Source organism: Bos taurus, chromosome 2 (assembly GCF_002263795.3).
Source record: "Bos taurus isolate L1 Dominette 01449 registration number 42190680 breed Hereford chromosome 2, ARS-UCD2.0, whole genome shotgun sequence".
NCBI classification, from domain to species: domain Eukaryota; kingdom Metazoa; phylum Chordata; class Mammalia; order Artiodactyla; family Bovidae; genus Bos; species Bos taurus.
The window spans coordinates 46,005,169-46,028,360 of record NC_037329.1 but is presented as its reverse complement, the minus strand read 5'-3'; the positions used below and the strand labels follow the sequence as shown (position 1 = coordinate 46,028,360).

The window sequence follows — 23,192 nt, the reverse complement described above, 5'->3', positions numbered from 1 at the left end:
AAATACTATGCACCAATAACAAAGATTAAGCAACTGATTTATACAACAAAATAGAGGAATCTCAAAATAATGTGTTGAATGGAAGAAATAAGAATACATTCTTTATTTTTCCACTTGTATAAAATTTAGAAAATGCAAACTAATTATGAGAAAAAAATAGATTTTTTTTGGTTTGTTGCCTGGTGACAAAGGCAGGGGGTAAAACGGCTTTTTAAAGGGGTGAGAGGATATTTTGGCAGAGAGGGGTGATAAAAATATTCTGTATCTTAATTGTAGTGATGTTGCTTGGGTGTATTGACATATCAAAGCTCAAGCAATTGCATTTATTATATGTATGCACTTCATTGTACATAAATTATACTGCAACAAAATTATTTTCAAGGGTCACATACCTGTTGTTTTGGAGAGGACACCAAGAATTTAAAGAAAAATACACTAGAGTTGGAGTAAAGGATAAAAGCCAAGCTTTAGAGCTAGCTGATACATATTAGGAAGAAAGACACTCAAGGGAAGATATGCTGGGTCCTAATTATAAGAGTCGGGCAACTTAAGAGCTCAGACTCTGCCATCTTCAAAGGTTCTAGTGTTCATCTTCCTGTTCAAAGGTTCATCTTCCTGATAGAATATGTTATCTGATCAAGTTGCAGACTCTGATTCAAGCCTTCCTTACCGCCTCCCTATGCTCTCTATCTTCAGTAAAGCGATGGGTACTGAGCTTAACAGCTTAAAATTATGCCAGGTAAATTGTTTTATGTTAACCTAATGTCTCAGATGGAGAAGGCAATGGCGACCCACTCCAGTACTCTTGCCTGGAAAATCCCATGGGCGGAGGAGCCTGGTGCGCTGCCGTCTATGGGGTCACACAGAGTTGGACATGACTGAAGTGACTTAGCAGCAGCAGCAATGTCTCAGATAGTGATGTCTGAAAATTGTTTAATGGCTTCATCCATTTCCACCCCCACACCATTTGAAACATTTGAATTTCAATAGGGCATTCCTATACTCAGTAGTAGAACCCACAGTGCCCACTCTCTCTGAAGGTGGGATGCAGGCATGGTGGCTGGGGAAGGGCAGAGTTGAGCTGGCCAGTGGAACTTTAGGTTCAGCTCCTGTAACTATGAGATGCTCTTCCCTCTAACACTAAGCTCGGCCCTGCCAAGTCATAAAAGAATGCAGACCAGGGTTTTTAATGGAAGGAAAATCTTGTATAGACAAGATGAGTTTTCACCTTTACAAATTTGCTATGGCACCAAAACTAGAAGTCCAACTCACACAAAATCGGAGTCTTGGGAAAATGGTTCTTTTTTGGACAGCTTTAGAGCTCTCCCTCTGTTATCTGGATCATGTGGTCCAGTAGAGGACTCAGGTGCAAAGATGGGGTACACATACTCTATTTGACCTCTCCAGAACCCTGACCTAGTTCTTTCAACTGCTCACCACTCTGTGAAAGGAACCCAATAGGATCAGAGGATATATATATGTATACATATATATATAAAGCAGGTGTGTAAAAGCAGGTGTGTTATTTTGAGTGGGCGGCTCTTAAACCACTCTCTTGTGGGAAATGTTAACATCTGAAGCAATCAAAAATTATATGGCATGTATAGTAATCATTTCACAGACTAATAATTTTCCTTCTCCTCTCCTGTTTCCTTTCCTTATTGCAGTCCATAGTGGTCTGAGTTGTGTCCTACAAAAAGATATGTCAAAGTCCTTACCACCAATATCTGGGAATGTGATTTTATTCGCAAAGAGCATCTTTGCAGATGTAATTAGTTAAGGATCTCAAGATGAAGTCATCCTGGATTTACAGTCCTAAATTGAATAATTGGTATCTTTATAAGAGTAAACACAGAAAAAGAGCCTTGCAAAGACAAAGGCAGAGACTGGAGTGACTTCCAGCTACAAGTCAAGGAAGGTCAAAGATTTCTGGGAGACAGCAGCAGCTAGGAAGAAACGAAGAAAGATTTTCCTCAAGTGTCTTCAGAGGGAACATTGCTCTGGTTTGGCCTTCTGGCCACCAGAACTGTGAAACAATAGATTGCTGTTGTTTTCAGCCACCAGTTCAGTTCTGTTCAGTCGCTCAGTCGTGTCCGACACTTTGCAGCCCCATGGACTGCAGCACGCCAGGCTTCCCTGTCCATCACCAACTCCCGGAGCTTACTCAAACTCATGTCCATCGAGTTGGTGATACCATCCAACCATTTCATCCTCTGTTGTTCCCTTCTCCTCCAGCCTTCAATCTTTCCCAGCATCAGGGTCTTTTCCAATGAGTCAGTTCTTCCCATCATGTGGCCAAAGTATTGGAGTTTTAGCTTCAGCATCAGTCCTTCCAATGAATATTCAGGACTGATTTCCTTTAGGATTGACTGGTTGGATCTACCAAGTCTGTGCTAATTTGTTATGCAGCCCCAGGAAAGTAATACATGGGCCAATCCCGTAACTCCATCAAAATTGCCAACAGTACTTTAGATAAACCATGCTCCAAAGCTATGAGCTATGAAAAACTTGACTATGAAATTAGAGTCAAGAGTTTTTCATAAGTCCATTGGAAGGTAAAAGCAAAAGTCTAAGCAATATCATGCAGAGAAAATAAAAAGGCTGGTAAGATTACCAATGGCTATCACTCTTTTGGAAAATAATTTGGTATAATCCTTTTAAAAATTTTTATTGGAGTATAATTGCTTTAGAATGTTATGTTAGTTTTACTGTATAGCAAAGTGAATCAGCTACATGTCTACATATATCCCTGCTCTTTTGGAATCTGCTGTTACCTTGTACAGTTGACGATGTGCACAGCCTTTGAGCATAACCTCTGCAATGGAGAGAAACTGTTGCACATGAGGACAAATGCAGGAACTTTTAAAAAACATTATTGTTCCTAATAGCCACAAACTGGAAAAGAAAATCCAAATGCCCATCAACAGGATGACAACAAATGAAATGCCCCGCATACGTATAAACAGTATGTTATCCTACAGTGAATATTCATGAACTATAGCTACATGCAACAAACTGAATGAATTTTTCAAATGTAATGTTGAACCAAAAAGAAAAGACAAAAATATACACTTAGTATGAGTCCATCTATAGAAAATCCTGAAAATAGTCCTCAAAATGAAATTCTATTATTTGAAGATGCATCTTTAGGTAATAAAGCTATAAGGCAGAGCAAGAAAGTGATTACTATGAAATTTAGGATAGAAGTTAACTCTAATAGGCAAAGCAAGTGGCTATGATGAGGGGAGCTATAAACACTTCGGTGACATTTCTTTTTATTTAGTTCTGTGGTTGTTTCACAAATGTTTATATTTTTATTTTCTGTACCTTTATTTATTATTTGTTGTTCCGTTGCTCAGTCATGTCCACCTCTTTGGACTGCATGGACTGCAGCACGACAGGCTCCCCTGTCCTTCTTACTCTCTTACATGTAAAATAGTTTAAATATTTTTCAAAATTAGTTTTTTGGAAAAGAGTAAAGAATAAAAAGAAAGGAATCTATAGATGCTTTAAGAGCATAAAATGTTCCAGTTCCCCTTGAATAAATTTGTATGTTTTCGTATGGTTCTTTCACATTCTTTTTCCTGCTCTAATTTCTAGTCTGTCAGCTAAAGTCTTAGTCGAGGCATTTCCTACTAAAACCTAAGATTCTGAAAAAGAAAGGGAATTTGATGAAAAAGCTCAACAGATCTTAATTGTTGCCTCGAGGTCAGGCTGTGTGGGAATGCGGTATTTAGCACTGCCATAGAGGAGCTCCCTGGAGGCTGCTGAGTGGTGGCGGAGGCTGGGTGGAGATGCAGACAGGTTTGTGTGTATGAGGGAGGCCAGCTGATGTGCTGCACTTCGCCATTTCGAAGGGCTTTCCGTGCAGTCTCCTTGGAGCCTCACCTGTAAGAAGATCTTACTTCTTCTGTTTTACTTATGGGATTTTTAAGCTGCAAAGAAGTTAAAAGACTAGTCCAAAGTCTCAACTTTGGTAAATGACAGGGGCGGAATTGGAAACTGGGTTTTCTCCATCCAAATGCAGTGACTTTCTAAAAAATTTTATTTTATCAATACATTAAAGTTTAGTTGATTAACAGTGTTGCATTATTTTTAGGTGTATAGCAAAGTGATATACTGGAGATCGTGGGGGAGCTATAATGCATTGGTGACATTTCTTTTCATTAAGCTGTATGGTGATTTCATGGATATTTATATTTTTATTTTCTATACCTTTGTTTTATTTTCTGTAACTTTATTCACTATGAAAGTGAAAGTAAAGTCGCTCAGTCATGTCCAACTCTTTTTGACCCCACGGACTATAGCCTACCAGGCTCCTACATCCATGGGATTTTCCAGGCAAGAGTACTGGAGTGTGTTGCCATATCCTTATTCACTATATTCTCTTATATATAAAATATTTTAAATATTTTTAAAAATGAATTTTTTGGAGAAGGGTAAAGGATACAAAAGAGAAGACTCTGTGTGTTAGTTGCTCAGTCATATCCAACTCTTTGCAATACCATGGACTGTAGCTCCTTGATCCAAGGAATTCTTCAGGCAAGAATACTGGAGTGGGTTGCCATTTCCTTCTCCAGGGGATCTTCCTGACTCAGGGATCTAACCTGATCTCCTGTATTGTAGGCAGATTCTTTACTTGCTGAGCCACCAGGGAAGTATAAAAGAATCTCCCTTGGTGCTTCAAAAGCTAAAATGTTCCAGTCCATACACATGTAGCTATTATTTTTCAAATTCTTTTCCCATTGAGGTTATTACAGAGTATTGAGCAGAGTTCCCTGTGCTCTACAGTAGGTCCTCGTTGATTTTCTGTTTTAAATATAGCGTGTAATGCAGTGACTTTTAATGGAGTTTGGCAGCAAACTTACCAATATCAGCATACCTGTAACAGGAGACTTGGTGGTACTAAACTCATTTGTGCAAACATCTCAGCCTCTGGCTATGGAGACGTGTGCTGAAAGACACTTGGCTATGCAGAATACAGAAAACATTTAAACTAATCACAGTACCTCTGAGGATTTTGTCCTTTGTAACGCTTTTACTCATGGCACAATCAAAACACAAAATTGATATTTCTTGTGGTGGTTTGTGCTCTTAGCAAAGTCCTCTGTTTATCTTCCTTATGGTTGATATTTCATCCCCCTACCCAAATACTTACGCTCTCTTAGCCAAACCCCAGTTCTTTACACACTCAAAGCAGTGAATTACTTGTTAAAACATTTCAGATAAACAGATATAATCACATCTCTGTTTGGACTTCATGCTGGAGGGAGTGTGCAGAGACCCTGGCTATTTCATATTGCGGAGACCCCACTTTTTTCATACTGCTACCTTTGATGCCAGTAAATCAACCATTTACAATACTGCTTCTGCCAAGAAATCCCCCAGGCCCTTGTGAGGATATATGAAAAGACTGAACAAATATCAGCATTTTATCCTCATTCCTGTCCTCAAAGCCTTTGCAAACTTACACAAGCTCTTTTTCATGGTGTCTTCCACACAGAGGATGTCTGAAATCTACTGAAACCATTCCTGGTACTGATACTTTAGTCTGGGAGTTGGATAGCAAACATTGCATCTCTTAAATGTTTTGATAAAGCAATAGAAATAAAACAGAAGCTTAAATGAAGCCCAAACTAAGGTCCTAGTCAGCATCAATTTGGATGTATTTCTCTTACTTTCCACAGTTGGTTCTTTCTTACACTCTAAGACACAGGCTTATCTGAGTTATCAGTTTTGTAGAATGATAAAGCTTTGTGAAGATCATTAGAATCTGGGGGACAGAGACAAGGCAAAGATGGCAATGTAAAGAAAAGTACACACAGTGAAAAAGTGTTTGCTTATTATCTACTGAACTACATATGATGCTCTGTCTAGGCAATTTTGGTAGTACTCTAACATGGGTCTGGCTGCTTGATGGATATGTCTGTCAAAACAGCCTTCAGATCATCTCCTTCTCTCTCCAGGCCTCCTGAGAGTTACCTCCATAGGACAATTGCACACACCCTCATCATGTAACATAATCTTTCCGTCATTGCCATACTTGCATCTAAAATGAAATACAAGAAGAGAATGAGTTAGAATCTCAGTACAAACCTTTTGAAAAATTAGGAAATCCTACATTTAGAGTTTATCTTTTAAATTGGAACAGCACATGTATCATATAATCAATATATAAAAGCGGAGCTATGAGTTCATTTTTAAGAATCTGGTGGAGTTTAAGGAAAGGCCATGGAGAGAATGACTGTCATCTTGAATTAGAATCCAGCATGCCTGAAATGGATGACACTAATAGTCCAAGAGAAATGCCGGACTGGAAGAAACACAAGCTGGAATCAAGATTGCCGGGAGAAATATCAATAACCTCAGATATGCAGATGACACCACCCTTATGGCACAAAGTGAAGAGGAACTCAAAAGCCTCTTGATGAAAGTGAAAGTGGAGAGTGAAAAGTTGGCTTAAAGCTCAACATTCAGAAAACGAAGATCATGGCATCCGGTCCCACCACTTCATGGGAAATAGATGGGGAAACAGTGGAAACAGTGTCAGACTTTATTTTTTTGGGCTCCAAAATCACTGCAGATGGTGACTGCAGCCATGAAATTAAAAGACGCTTACTCCTTGGAAGGAAAGTTATGACCAATAGCATATTCAAAAGCAGAGACATTGCCAACAAAGGTCCATCTAGTCAAGGCTATGGTTTTTCCTGTGGTCATGTATGGATGTGAGAGTTGGACTGTGAAGAAGGCTGAGCGCCGAAGAACTGATGCTTTTGAACTGTGGTGTTGGAGAAGACTCTTGAGAGTCCCTTGGACTGCAAGGACATCCAACCAGTCCATTCTGAAGGAGATCAGCCCTGGGATTTCTTTGGAAGGAATGATGCTAAAGCTGAAACTCCAGTACTTTGGCCACCTCATGCAAAGAGTTGACTCATTGGAAAAGACTGTGATGCTGGGAGGGGTTGGGGGCAAGAGGAGAAGGGGACGACAGAGGATGAGATGGCTAGATGGCATTACCGACTCAATGGACATGAGTCTCAGTGAACTCCGGGAGTTGGTGATGGACAGGGAGGCCTGGCGTGCTGTGATTCATGGGGTTGCAAAGAGTCGGACATCACTGAGCGACTGATCTGATCTGATCTGATCTGAATAGTCCAAGAAACATTCACATTCCTTTCTCAGTGTTCTGATTGCACATCTGTAGGCAAATGAAGTTGCATCTGATATGAAAATATCCAAGGAAGTAAGGAGAAGCAAATCAATATGGATTCTTAGACCAAAGTCTGCAGAAAGAATTTTAAGTATTTTCAGATTTGAAGGATATCTTCACTTGGAATTGCTGGACTACTCAGAACTGATAAACCTCAGTTCTCAAATCTGTAAGTTGGGGGTGTTGCTGCTGCTGCTAAGTCGCTTCAGTCATGTATGACTCTGCAACCCCATAGACGGCAGCCCACCAGGCTCCCCCATCCCTGGGATTCTCCAGGCAAGAACACTGGAGTGGGGTGCCATTTCCTTCTCCAATGCATGAGAGTGAAAAGTGAAAGTGAAGTCGCTCAGTCGTGTCCGACCCTCAGCAACCCCATGGACTGCAGCCTTCCAGGCTCCTCCATCCATGGGATTTTCCAGGCAAGAGTACTGGAGTGGGGTGCCATTGCCTTCTCCGAAGTTGGGGATAGTTGTACCTTATTCAATGGGTGGCAGCACTGGTTTAATGAGCTCATATAAAGAACTTAACAAGAAGTCAAATACTTAGTAATTGCTTAATGAAATTACAATGAACAATTTTGGTACATTGTTTCCCAGAAATATTTATTTGTATATGAAATTTCAGGCTCTCAGAGTAAGTAATAGGAAAACTACTACAGACTGGAAGTTTGTGTTCAACCTACAAATCAGATTTTCCTCCATTATGTTATTTGCTGCTCACAGTCAGCTTGAGTTTCTGTATTTCCACATTTCAGAGGACAACAAGGGCAGTCACTCTAGAAGTTCATAAACAAATAAAAAGCAGCAATGTTGCCTTACACTTCATGCCAAAGACAGCATCATACACACAGGAAAACATTGGTTTAAACTAGTTTAAACTAATATCCCTTTGAACTATATTTTTATAATTTTGATCATGACAAAGTGTTCTTTGAATCATATTCTGACCGCTCTGTCCAAAAAGTGCCCTATTCACAGAGAGCTCTTTAATTTTCTTTTTGTGCCTCTTTCTTTTATATATATACCTTATATAGGTGTATATACATATATATATACCTCATATATATATATATATATGGTAGAAGTGCAGGAATATGTTATTTATCTAAAGGCATCTCATGGGATTTTAATTCATTGTTATCTCAGGAACCTGAGGGGATGAAATATAGGTACAAAGAATTTAGTGGCTTTTCCCTTGTTTTTAACAAAAGCCTTATCCAATTTTCTATGGAATAGGTTAACGATAATTTATTATAGAAAAGTTGTGTTATATTTGTGCAGTTCTGTTGTTTTCATGGGAATTATGTGGTGATTAAAACTATTCAGTAGTTCCTTAAAATAGCAAGTGACACCTATTCTAGGTAAGGCAATAAGCTAGCGGTTGCTGCCTGCCCACCGGAATCACCTAGAGCTTTCAGAAATGATTCGTGTCTGTGCCGCACCCCTGAGAAAGGCTTACTTAATTGGTCTGCAGCGGGGCCCGAACACTGCTGATTAAAGGTGCTCCACATGTTTCATGTCTGTAGCAAGACAGAGAATTACTGGGACATAGCTGAGAATTACTGTGATCCATGAATATAAAACAGACAAGCCACGTTTAAACTTCCCCTCAAGGAGCTTCAGATTCTACTTAGGAAAATATACTTTTAAAATTCATTGACATTCTTTAAAAAGGTGTTAAATGACGCAATCTCTGATACATCCCATATCCCTTTTATCTTTCTATCTCTCATCTCTTACTCTCTAGTAATAGAAGACCAGAGAAATAGAGAAATCACACCTTGAAATAAAAAGTAGAAACATCACAGGCCACTTAATAATATGCTGTTACAGATTCCTTTAATTGTGTGGAAAAGGAATTTTTTTTTTTTAAAGAAACAAAATGTACCCACTAAGTGTCCAGGAATTATCACAGATGCTTGGGGAGTGTGGTCATTGTGAAAACTGGGCATTGAGAACTGATAGTGCTGGCTTTAGTTAAGGTTGTTGATGCTCATTTGTTTGGTGATAAAATCGCAATCCCACGCTCTCCCATTTGCTGAATTTCATTTCTGCCTTCCCAGCTCAGCGGCACAGAGCTCTCACACAACCCCTGCGCTGTTATTGTACCGTGAGGAGCCAAGTTGGCCTTGTTAATAGGCTATGCCAAAAGCTGGAGCAGCCCCAACAGAGGCAATCTGATTCCAATCTGGGGATGAAAGTACAATCCCCCCTGCCAGGTTTAAATTGAGAGCATATTACTCGTTTTTAGTTAATTTCCCAGCCTGCAGAACAATTCAGCACATGTGCACCATGTATGTTCCCCCAGCTGCTTCCTCAGGGACCCTGACCTTGAGGGGATAGTTGTAATTGGGGGGAAAAGTTAATAAATGACAATCATAGTCAAATACCCTATTTATGTAAGAAAATGCATGTATTAAAACTAAAAGCAGAACAAATACAAGAGGAGTGGATTAATTTTTTAAACCTGAGACATTTTTCTTGTCTCAGGTTTAATTCTTTCATAATGTCAAGCTTGGAAGCACCATGGGGGTGAGGGAGTGAAATGCAATGGTTCTCGAAACACAAGTGCTGGAAAGAAACACGGTCATAGCAAGTCAGTGTGGGAGAAGCCATCCCGTTCATGGCAAAAACATACCTTCCTACAGGTTTTAAATCTGCTTCATCTGGGTAGACTTCTTGGAGGTGTATTGAAAACTTTGAAGGAGATTTTACAATCTTTCCCTTCCATCCTTTTCAAGTGTATTCCTTTTAAATATTAATCATTGTTGCTATCACTTACATGATTGTAGCACCCATGATTCATAAAAATGTGTAATCATCAAAACTCCTATGAATTCAGTAATGTTTTATGTGCTCTTTGTGCTAAGTAGATTCAGTCATGTCTGACTGTTTGCCACCCTATGGAATGTATGCCACCAAGCTCCTCTGTCCATGGGATTCTCCAGGCAAGAATACTGCAGTGAGTTGCCATGCCCTTCTCCAGGGAATCTTCCCAACGCAGGGATGAAAACCGGGTCTCTTGTGTCTCCTGCTTTGGCAGATGGGTTCTTTATCACTAGTGCCATCTGGGAAGCCTCAGTCATCAAAATTTCTATGAATTAAGTAATTATGTGTGTGTGTGTGTGTGTGTGTGTGTGTGTCTGTGTTATCATGTTACACATATGTGTTTACATTTATATATTTATACTGCTTTACATGTTTATACGTGTGTGCCTATTTATGTAATTAAGTGCAATTGCACTTGCATACATTTGAAAAATATGATTCATCAGGTCACCTGAATAACTCCATGCTTTTCAGTCCATGGTATCCCTTCCTTTGATAGCCCAGAAAAATTCCCAGGTCCTCAATCTTTGATATCTGCAGTATGTCCAGCCCCTCACACTATGTTCCTGGGAAGAATGCTTTTCCTTCTAACTCGTTCTTCTCATCCTACTTCCCACCTTGCCTTCATAGCTGTGGTCCTTCTGTCTGAATCCATCACCTCATGGACATACATTCTTCTTCCTTTGCTAAATATTCCTAGGACACTACTGTTGTACAAACAACATTCATTCAAGATTTGGGACTAGCAGAAGGGTGCAGTCACAACACAGCTAAGAAGGCAGTTGAAAATTGAATAGCACGTATCTCTGTTCTGTCATCTGTCCAGCCTTCCTTACCAAATCCTCTTTCTCCTCCCTCTCTCTGTCTCTTCTCAGGATCTAGCCTGACTCCATTTTGCTGGGATCTGCTCTCTTCTAACCAAGAATTTCTCCCATGTCTGACACTTCTCCTTCAACAGTCTTCCTCCTTTTCCACCTCAGGTTCCCCCACCAAAGCAGATTCCCACCTGCCCTGTCTTTGACATCAGGATAAAATGAAAATCTCTTGTTATTTTATTACACAGAGAAATTTTCATGCTTTCTCTATTACTCTCCTGGACACTATGGTTAACTTAAAAAGCCTCAGTGAGCCTTTTGGCTTTCCCAAAACAATTTCTTTTGGCTTTCCCAAAACAATCCACCTGAACGTCAGTCAGCTTGTACCATTCCAGCTTTTCCTCCCTACCACAGATAGGGTGAGGGTCACTGATTTGGCTGCAGTGGTGCTTGGTGCACCCCTTTAAGTCAAATCCCCTGCACTGTGGCCCAGTCAGTGGTCCAAAGCCCCTCCAGCCTGGAAATAGGTGATCTATACATTCCTCAAACTATTTCATGGGCAGATGTGGCCTTTGAGGCAGTTTTCTTTTCTCTTCACTTTATCTTGAGTTTTCCTCCTTTTCCTTCTTTTTGGTTGCTTTCTGTGTGTGAGCTAAGTTGCTTCAGTCATGTCCAATTCTTTGCAACCCTATGGACTCTAGTCTGCCAGGCTTCTCTGTCCATGGTATTCTCCAGGCAAGAATACTGGAGTGGGTTGTCGTGCCCTCCTCCAGGGGATCTTCCCGACCCAGGGATCAAACCTGTGTCTCTTGTGTCTCTGCATTAGCAGGCAGATTCTTTATCACTAGCTCTACCTGGGAAGCCCCACTTGCTTTCTATAATGAAGCTAAAGAATACCTACAGATAAAGGGGCGAAAAGAAAGTTAGTGAAGTGTTCATTCTCCCAGAGGCATTACATTTTAATGCACAACATAGTCTTAAGCCAAGATAGCTTCAAGCAAGAGTCTCTCTGGCTGGGGGATATTAATCACCCAGAAGCCAGTGGAGAATATATCTTTGGGGGAAGAGAGCCTCCCAGCCCTTGGGAATCACGCAGTATACCATGACTTCCTATGTCATCTTCCCATTCGTTTCATAGACCAGCTTACTTAATAGAGAAATTAAAATGGATGAACTCCAAGTAAAATCATGTTTCCCTTCTCCAATCCAGGCTACTGGTTTACTATCTCATTTAGGCTTCTTTCATTGTCCTCCAAATCTATCACAGCTCAGCCCTGAGTTCCTAGTTGATGCTAAATAGATTCTTACATAAGAAATCCTATGCCCAGATCTTATGGAGCATTGATCTATTTCCAAAAGTCAGAAATAGGCATTTTTCTTCTCCTGAAAGGAAGTTAATCAAATGGAAAACTCACCAATCAGGATGTAGACTTGTACTTTGGAATAGTGCCAAGTAAATATTCGGTGACTGGCATTATGTTGCAGTGGTTAGGATTTTGAATCAAAATTAGATCCGCCAGGTCTGGCAACTCAGCTCTGACACTAACCAGGTGACCCAGGGCAGGTTACTTAATATGTCTGGCTTACTTTCATCATATGTGAAATGGGAATAATAAAGTACCTCTCCCATGGTTTGGTGCATAATGAAGTGAAGCAATTCCATTTTAGTGCTCAAAACAGAATATATTTTTTAGAAAAGAATATAACAAGAAATTCAAATGCGCCTCCTCACATCTGCTTTCACTGAGGCATCTGGGTGATGGGTATTGATGTCAAGGTGACTCTGAGACTGAATTCAGAAATTACAAAGAGAAGTGCAATGAATTGGCTACACAACTCTTAAACTCCCAGCCTCTTTGAAACTATCAAAAGTAAAGAGAGGAGTAAAGGAGTAACCATTTATGAAGGGATTTCTTTGGAGACAGCCAGAGCTGTTGTGAGCCCCTATGATTCCTTTTGGGGTTGGAGGTTCAGGTATGTGGCTTATTATCCTTTAGCCCACAGTTTTTTAACTTTGAAGTGAGAAAGGGCTTCAATAGGACCACTTTGAGACCTTGATGTACCTTGTCTGGGGCCAGCTAACGTTGTGAAAGCAGGCTTGACTCCTGCTCCATTCATTCTGAGGGCGGAGACAGAGATCAGCTAAGTGCCTGGGCAGCAGAGAAAGGACCGAGCTGCAGGGTTAGGGCAGCTGCAGAGCCATTATTTGTAAGGGCAAAGGATGCAGCAGCATTCTCCACTGACCAGATGGAGACCATCCAGAAGAGAGACAGTTGCCTAGTGCTAGTCATTCAGACAGTTGCCTGAGAGGGGTGGAGCGCCCCAGGATCTAGAGCTGGAAAGGAATGCCTGTGTGTTAGAGGCTGTGAAAAGAACCACACGTGACCACCTAATATAAAGAGGCATAAGTTGGTTCATGTTTATTGCAAGAGGGTGGATCCAGCCAAGCTTCTTCAGTGAGATTTGGGAAGAGTCAAGAAAGTGTTATAGAAAGAAATGCCAGCTTTTTTTTTTAGTATTTGTCAGGTAGTACAGAGATCTGTTCAAGGAAGACACTTCCTTGCCATCTCTCACCACTCCCTTTACTATATCTCTGGCCTCAAATGGTCAGGAACTGGCTAGCAAGGCACCAGCTGGTTGCATGTTCTTCAGAGAAACAGAACCAATAGGATGTATGTGCATGTGGTGAGAGACAATAGAGATAGGATTAAGATATCCATCTATCAAGATACTTATTTTAAGGAATTGGCTTACACAGTTGTGGGGCCTGGCAAGTCTAAAATCTGCAGGCAGATTTGGTTGGCAAGCCAGACCTCCAGGAAGGAGTTGCAGTTGGAAGAGTCTAGAGTCAGTCTGCAAGCAGAATTCCTTCTCACTCAAAGGAGGTCAGTCTTTTTTTTAAGACCTTCAACTGATTGGTTGAGGCCCATTCACATCACAGAGGATTATCTCCTTTACACGAAGTGTGCTGATTTAAATGTTAATTTCATCAAAGTTTAAAAAGGATAGTGAGACACCAGAAAGAATAAAACAAAATAAGTCTTTTGATTATTCCATGATATTCATACATAATATACCAGTTACAAGTGCTGGGCATCTAGTAAATGTTCAATAAATATTCACTATTGATATTATATATACATACATGTATAATTTACTATAAATAGGACATTTTATATACATATGTGTGTATGTGTGTGTGTGTGTGTGTTGATATATATAACATTACGTCTTGTTCAGTTCAGTTCAGTTCAGTTGCTCAGTCGTGTCCGATTCTCTGTGACCCCATGAATCACAGCATGCCAGGCCTCCCTGTCCATCACCAACTCCTGGAGTTCACTCAGACTCACGTCCATCGAGTCAGTGATGCCATCCAGCCATCTCATCCTCTGTCATCCGCTTTTCCTCCTGCCCCCAATCCCTCCCAGCATCAGAGTCTTTTCCAATGAGTCAACTCTTCGCATGAGGTGGCCAAAGTACTGGAGTTTCAGCTTTAGCATCATTCCTTCCAAAGAAATCCCAGGGCTGATCACCTTCAGAATGGACTGGTTGGATCTCCTTAGTCTTATAACCTGAAACAGATGCATACATTTCACTGAACTGATTGATAGGTGGGAAGAACAAAAAAAAATTTTTGAAGTATTTACTTCATTTATAAAGTTATATTTCAGTTACTGTGCTTTATGTACTGATGTTTTGCATAAATATATCGTCTGAACTTTTCTCTGTGGTGGGATAAATATAAACTTTGAAATTTAAATATATTCATGTCCTGGCAAACACAATTGTCTTTGTTGGTGTTTATTATTGTCTATGCTGCTGCTGCCGCTAAGTCGCTTCAGTCCTGTCTGACCCTGTGCCATCCCATAGATGGCAGCCCACCATCCCATCCCTGGGATTCTCTAGGCAAGAACACTGGAGTGGGTTGCCATTTCCTTCTCCAGTGCATGAAAGTGAAAAGTCAAAGTGAAGTCGCTCAGTTGTGTCCGACTCTTAGTGACCCCATGGACTGCAGCCTACCAGGCTCCTCTGTCCATGAGATTTTCCAGGCAAGAGTACTGGAGTGGGGTGCCATTGCCTTCTCCTATTATTGTCTATAGCTGGGGGCAATATTGATTCAAGTAAACAAATAATTAGCTTGCTCATTTGAAGTAGGAAGGCGTAATTAATGAATTTGCTTAATGTTCTACCTCGCTAGAGACACATAGCCCTTTGGGTCATTGTTCTTTCATTTTCAGTCTCACTCTCTTTCTCACTGTCTCCATCTACCTCTATCTCTGTTCACAATATACCTGCTTATTCTGCTACTTTGGATTCCAGAAAATATAGTTGCATACGGTACTTAAAGTAAGGTGATGACATAGAGACATCAGTCAACCTGGCCCAATGCTAATGTTCAAAGGTACTTTTTTAGATGTTATTTTCTTGGCTTTGTAAGCAGTTTTTTAAGAGATGCTTTTAAAATTGAAGATGAAGATCAATAAGAATAAATTTGATGTATGGATGTAGCAGGCTTGCATTAGGACAGAAATAAGCTCTATTACACAAATAAACCCTTTCAGTTATAGCCTTTTGTTCAGTTGCTAAGTCATGTCTGACTCTTTGTGACTCCATGAACTGCAGCACTCCAGGCTCCCCTGTCCTTCACTATCTCCCAGAGTTTGCTCAAACTCATGTCCATTGAGTCATGATGCCATCCAACCATCTCATCCTTTGTCATCTCCTTTGCCTCTTGCCCTCAATCTTTCCCAGCATCAGGGTCTTATTCCAACGAGTCGGCTCTTCACATCAGGTAGCCAAAGGATTGAAGCTTCAGCAGCAGTCCTTCCAATGAATATTCAGGGTTGATTTCCTTTATGATTGACTGATTTGATCTTGCTGTCCAAGGGACTCTCAAGAGTCTTCTCCAGCCTTAGTGGGTCCAATTTGCCAATGGTTTTCTTGATCAGTCTTTTCTTTTTTGTATGTATTGTTCAAGCGGTTTTGCTCTAAATTACATGACACTTCATCTAAGATTGTTACATAAATCTTTAGTGTTTTTAAAAACAATTCTGCTAAAACAGTAGTCCAAGTTGTTCTCACATCAAAATTAGATATATGTGTAAACTCATGGGATCTGTAACCCAATATAAATTACTGTAGTGGGACCACCTTTTAAAGACAGAGCTGACTAAGGATGGCATTGTGTTAAGTACCTTACTTTCCTGAGCAACACTGAGAAAAGTTTGGCAGCATCCTTTGGCAACATATGGCATGTTAACTAATATGTGGTTAAGATTTAAACACGACTCATGCTGGGAAATCAGGCAGTTTCAGCAGCCCTGTCCTCATTCCATCAGACCACTTTGACAATAAGATCTGCCAAGAGTTTGAAAGTGGGATAGGAAGAATGTAAGCCTCACCACTGACTTTTCAGTGCTGTATAAATCAAAAGGCTTGCCAGCTAGAAGACAGAATGAAGGCGAGTCCACAGCGATGCTGGCAATCGCTCTGGTAAATGTCGAGTCTCAGACATTGAAATTGTGAGACTATTCTTATATTAAACAGCAGGAAGGAGATCAGCCTCAGATCTTCTATTGAGTCAAGTGCCTGATACCTTTTCAACAACCTGTGGCTTTTGGTTAAAGCTCAGAAAAGCATTTTGTTTTAACCAAAAAAAATCCATGTTTCATTCATCGGCTCCCTAGGCAGTAAATCATAACCAATTGATGTTCCTTGAACATCTACCAGGAGCTGTGATAGACATTAAGAAAATTGGGGAACAGATTTACCCAAGTATGAAATATAAAAATCTAAACTATAAATCAGAAGTACTAAAAGAAGACCAACTTACATGAAAATATAAAAAGGAAAAAAAAAGTAGATTTTGAAAGAAAAAAGGGTAGTAGTAAGAAAGAAGCTGTTGCTTGCACCCCAGCGTCCACTGTGGCTACCTCACATTGCTAACCTTTGTTGCCAACCTTGTCAACAAGGCTTGTCAGGATTCTTTTAGATCTGAAGATCATTTTTATCACAGTTTCTAAGATGCTATCCCCATTCTTCACTCAGCAACCAGAGTTGCTGAAAGGCAGATCTTATGGATGCTCTGAGAGCTGAAAATACAAGAAGGTGATGAAACTGACCAGAATCCTCCCTACCAGTGGGACACAGGTCTCTCCAAGTAGGTAACGATGACAGTGATCATGCCGAGGGGCAGAAGGAGAGGTCCTCTCTGGGTAAGCAGGATACGCTTCTCCTTGTGACTCCTGGCTGACCTCCCAAGGAGAAGGGCCAAAGTAGTCTTCGTCTCCAGCCAGTGAAATCAGCATCAGTGACAACTGAGGCTCAGACAACTCCCTGATCTGGGGAAGGAGCAGAGCAATGACGCAGCAGTGTTTCTAGGCAGAGTGAATGATAATAACACTGCAGAGACTCATTGATTCTCAGTGTGTTCCCCACTGCCTGTCACTTTTTCCTGTGGTAAATACCCATTAGATTGATGGTGGGTTGGTTATGAAACCAGTTATCCTGCTGTCCTCAAATGGCAGGAGAGTATTTACAGCTTATAGTATGTGATATATGAAGATGCCAAGCCCCTTTCATTTTAATTGGGCTCCCAATGGAACAGAGAATGCTGAGCCACTATTGCAGTTTTGTGGGCTTGTTTTTGGCAATCACCATGAACTCCTACCTTATAAATGTGATAAACAAATATGGAAGGAAGACTTTGGGGACAAACAGGCATTGGCATCATTTAATTTCTTCTTGTGTTCCAGCCAGTTGGATGAATGGTGTCTGTGGTAATTAAACTCACTTTGATAATTAGGCACTAAGGATTCTCAAACTGCTGAATGTTAATGAATATTTTCCAAGTATGGCCCCTGTATCTTCTAAGTGCTGCTAAATGGAATTGTCCTGTTCATCATTAAAAGTTAGAGTTCTTTTATACAAATTCCACATAGATAGTTGAAATGAGAAATAGAAATTTGATTTTGTTGCTTTTCTTTACAAGTCTGGGCAGGTTGATGAAATTTGAATTGAAAGTGAGTTTTATTATGAATGAAATACTAGTTGAGCTCACACCTTGGAACATGGAAGGTCACACATAGCAGTGCACACATTAAAGCCATAGACAAGAGATAACTCCTGCCCCACCGCAACTGCCTACAAATAGACAGCCCTTCGGTGTACACTGTATGCTATCTGGGCTGATAGTTTGAGGCTAAGGCCCCTGGAGAAGGAAATGACAACGCGCTCCAGTATTCTTGCCTGGAGAATCCTGGCAAGAGGAACATGGTGGGCTGCAACTTGGTGGGGTCACCAAAGAGTTGGACACAAATTAATGACTCAACAACAAGGCAGACAAAAGATGTGGGCTTTCTTGGAGGTTTGCGCTCCACACAGAAATGTACAATGGTACCACTCTGGGTTTTCCACCAGTAGATGAGCCATATTAAGCATTTTTATCTGAAAACTGGGACTCCCTTTTTGTTTCCTTTGACTCCATCGAATAACTTTATTCACATAAAGTGAAAGTGTTAGTCACTTAGTTGTGTCCAGGTCTTTGTGACACCATGGACTGTACCCACCAGGCTCCTCTGCCCATGGAATTCTCCAGGCAAGAATACTGGAACAGGTAGCCATTACCTTCCCCAGGGGATGATCCCTGGGATCTTCCTGACGCAGGGATGAAACCCAGATCTCTTGCATGGCAGAAGGATTCTTTACCATCTGAGTCACCAGGGAAATATCCCTTAATTTACAAAGCCTCAGTCATTCATACACATTAGGGGGATCCACAGTGTTTGAGGAACTTAAACATAATGTATCATACCAACCCAAGTAAACCAAATACAAAAAAATTCATCTATGAAGTTATTCACACGTAGGTCCTATCTTACCAGCTTCTGTGCAAAAAAGAAAGAAAGAAAAACAGATTAACTAGTCTTTGAAACTAACCTCGTGCCTAAGTTGAAACCTCTTTCACATCCATGTTGGCCCCATGCGAATATAAATCACTGCAACATATTCTCCTGCTCTGATGAAAAGAAGTGTTTGGAGCACAAAAAGCTTTGTTTAAAATGTCCTTAAGTAAACTCCTTTCCTGAAAAGAGATGGGGAGGCTCCTTCCTGTTACCAGCCCCCCCACAGTCTTGGGGGGCTCTGGGAACTGGTGGCAGGGACTCATCCCTCTGCTGTGGATGCTGACGTCAGCCAGCTTCAAGGCACCCTTCTAGTGCCTCCCTCTCCTCAGAGCATCTCTCCAGACAGGAGCCCCAGCCATCTAAGCCCTTGATAATTTGTCCCTCAAGCTTGCAGCACAAACCAGTAAACAAAAACACACTCAGGTCAAACACTAATCATAAACACAACTCCTGAAGGAATCATTTCTAAGGCTTGCCCTATATATAATTACTTATTTCAAATATTTCAAACACTTAAATATTTCAAGTATTCAGATATTTATAATCAAATATTCCCAAATTCCTTCTTACAGAATCTTCTTTAAAGGGGAAAGGAGGGAGTTGAGCAGGGAATGAGTGTTTCTTGAGCATCCTCTATGTTCTAGGCCTTGCCCTTAGCTCTCTGCATGCCATGATTTCATCACTGAAAAGTCATGGCACATTAATTGGGAAGGAGTGCTTCTTCTGTTTTTACTGGACAAGGCCACATGTGGCATTAGAGCTAATCCAACATAATCTATGTTCTAGTAATCTATTACTTAAATTAACAAATACACACTCAAGCACTAAGGTCAAACCTAGCCCTGCCACTTCAGTACCATATTGAAGAGACTTCTCCAAGCCTTGAATAGCTCTTCATAAAAGGCAGATAATAATTCTGCCAACCAAGGTTGTTGTTATCAAGATTAAGCTTGATAACATGGGGGAAAAAAGAACATAGCTCATTTCCTGGTATTTAATAAATGCCCTTTCTCCTTTTCCTTTCTCCCTTCTTCATAGATTAAGAGATATTCACCTTTTTTCATGCTCAAATGTGATCTTAAATCAATTTTAATTGTGATATCTAATATAGGCAAAATGGAGTGAATAAAATAAATCTTAATAATGAAAATCACAGAAATATGTTTTGAGGATCTTATATACCTTCCTCACAAGTGGATGGAATGAAAAAAACAACAGCAAAACTTTTTGGTAAGGAAACCTTTAAGCTCCCTTAATAAAATTCCAATCTTCCAAGACTGGCGCTAGAGATTGTTTTATTTCATCCACGTTCAGATAGCAAAGGCAGAACTCTAGGGGAAAGAGCAGAACCAAGCCATGACTTCTCCTTTTAGGTACATTTCTTCAAAGTTCCAATAATTCTTATGCGTACATTCCACTGGTCAGAGCTCAGTTTTGGGGCTTTGCTTAGATGCAAGGAAGTCTGGCTAGTGCAGTTGTTATTCATGGCAGCCAAGTGAAAAAGTGAAAGTGAAAGTCGCTCAGTTGTGTCTGACTCTTTGTGACCCCATCGTCTATACAGTCCATGGAATTTTCCAGGCCAAAATACTGGAGTGGGTAGCCTTTTCCCACTCCAGATAGAAGATGCCAGGGGATCTTCCCAACCCAGGGATTGAACCCAGGTCTCCCACATTGCAGGCAGATTCTTTACCAGCTGAGCCACGAGGGAAGCCCAAGAATACTGGAGTGGGTATATGCTAGCTAAAAGGTAGGTTCTATTAATAGTAAAGAAGGATCTTCTTTGCCATAAAAAGGTTGTTACAAAATTCAAGATAAGAAGTGTTAGTGGCTTGGATGCTGGATGTATTTTGAAGGTTCAGTTCAGTTTAGTTCAGTTCAGTCACTCAGTCATGTCCGACTCTGCAACGCCATGAATTGCAGCATGCCAGGCCTCAAATCTGTCAAGTGATTGAATCTACATTCAGTGTAGAAGAATCAAGGTCAACACCATGGTTTCAGAATCTGAGTGCTGAAATGACATATTTGCCTTTTATAGAGCTGGAAAAGACAGCAGTTTCTGTGGGCTAAACCAGGATTCATCTGGGGGCGTGTGATTTGAGGTGCCTCTTATGGATACACCAGGGAGATGGGTAATATACAAGAGTTTCGAGGGAAAGTCTGCAATGAAAAATTGATGTAAACATCATCAAGAAATAGAGGGAGAGTCCAGGTCTGAGCACAAGAAGCTGATATTTAGAAATGTAAAGAATGGAGAAACTGACAAAAGACATTGAGAAAAAGCAACCAGTGAAACAGGAAAAAAGAGAGTGGTGGACTGGTGATGGGAGCATGTGGAAAATCCCTTGTGGAGTTTTTCTTTTTGGAGGATGATGGGATAAGAAGCAGAGCATCAGCAGAATGGAAGATGGAAGGGGGTGTGCTGGAGGATTGTGGATAGAAAAGAAGGTGTGAAACTGCTGTGGAAGGATTGGACAGCATACCACTTCATCACCAATCACCATGGTGGTGCTGTGGTACTTTAATTAAGCCTTGGGAGCAGAAGCATCCACAAGGGAAGAAAAAAAAGAACATCTTGGGAGGAGTTCTTCTTTTCCGAGCAAGGAAAAAAAAAAAAAAAAGAACCAGTGAACTAAACAGAGAAAGATCAAAGAAATAATCAGAGATATCAAGGAGAGAAAATGTTCAAGGCAGGATGACACATTACATAAGGGTATGGATTACGGAGTCATATTTAAATCCCACATTCATCTCTTTCTGGTTTTGTGACCATAAGCAAGTAACTCAGCATCACTGAACTTTACTTTCCCCATTGAAGATAGGGAGAATAATAACACCTGCCTTAGGACTTCCTGGAGGTCCAGTGCTTAAAACTCTGCACTTCCACTGCAGGGGGAATGGGTTAGATCCCTGGTAGGGGACCTAAGATCCTTCATGCTGTGTGGTGTGAACAAAAGAAAAAAAAATCTCTATAATAATAGTACTTGCTTCGTAGGATTATTGTGCAGATTACCCGAACTATTGCTTATAAAGTACTTAGAATAACACTGGCTCATAATAAGCCAGTGTTATCATCAGAATTGATGCAGAAGGGGAGTTGCCAAACAGCCACACTCAATCTGAATGATGTGTGTTAAGACTGGAAATGACCATCTTCAGTGTTTCTGTAGTGGGAACATGTGCCTTCCTGGGCTGATGTTGCTGAGTGATGCATATTTCAGTGCCTGGCCTTCCTGTCTGTTCTTGCTTTTCTGTTCTTGCTTGGCTGTCCTGAGTCATTGGCAATGATTTTGTATAGTAGTTGCCAGGCCAGAGATGTCTTGGTGGAGACTCTGAATTCACCAACCTTAGAATCACTATCTCCAGACATTCCATTTCCTATGATTCAAGTTGGAATTCTCTGATACCTGCAGTCCAAATTATTCTGTCCAATATGAGACAGAAACAAGACCCTCCTTGATTCAAGTAAGAATACATTAAATCACATTGTACTTTTTTGATAGTTGGAATGGTCACAATAGAAGGCTCATCTTTATCTTAATTTTTAACAACCATATACAAAATTCCCAAAGGCAACAAATTCCAGTATAGTTTTAGAGATATTCAAAAGCCAAATTTACTTTTTTCTGATGCAACTGAAAAAAATTCCCAAATGTCTTGATATATCTTCATTGTTCCTATAATAACTGACTTCTTTATTATATTCAAGTTACTCTGCTTTCAATTAAGATATTATAATAATGCCTACTTTATAGAATAAAGTTTCACATATTTGCCTTAATGTTGTTATTAAATTAATGATTAAAAGACTTCTGGTTTTAGCTTGGAGATATAGAAAGCTGTAAGAAATATTATTCCCACCCTTACAACAAGAAAAAAGCTGGACCCGTCATAGAATTGAGGTTTCTGGGCAAACAAGTAAACTCAAATATCGAGAGAGACAGATGCCTTTAGCGATAAATAACACTTGAACATTACTTACCTGTGGCAGATTCTGCCAGATTCCACATAAGACTGCAAGAAGACACAGCTAAAATGTTTTCAGAAACTGCTGGAGGCTGAGTAGGCTAGTATGAGAGTGTAAAGCCCCTGGGTGTGGCATATATAGAGGTGTTTGCACATTCTTGCAGCTGTACTCATAGGAAAGACTTGGAAGAATCCTGAGAAAGCTTTTTTCATGGTGCAGACAGAGAAAGGGAACAGCAGCCACTGCTCAAACCCATCTCCTCTATCTCTGTTGTAGGATGAAAGGCTTATTTGCAGGGGAAACAGCTCAGGGTACTGATGGAAATCCACTGCATTGGGGGAAGGGCGCAGAAAAGAAGAAACATGCTTCCTCTGGGAGCCATACAATATGAGTATTTATATTTTCCCTATGGGGAGAAAGGCTTCCCAGGTGGTACTGGCGATAAAGAAACTGCCTGCCAATGCAGGAGAT

General features: G+C 40.5%; 1 long non-coding RNA gene across 1 annotated transcript; it reads right to left on the bottom strand.

Moving 5' to 3' along the window:
- Nucleotides 1-13,893: 13,893 nt before the first annotated feature.
- Nucleotides 13,894-22,894, bottom strand: LOC132343576 (uncharacterized). Its single transcript, XR_009492480.1, has 2 exons — nucleotides 22,737-22,894; nucleotides 13,894-14,425 (listed from the first exon to the last, which is right to left on the bottom strand). It is a non-coding gene; the product is annotated as an uncharacterized lncRNA (long non-coding RNA).
- Nucleotides 22,895-23,192: the final 298 nt, after the last annotated feature.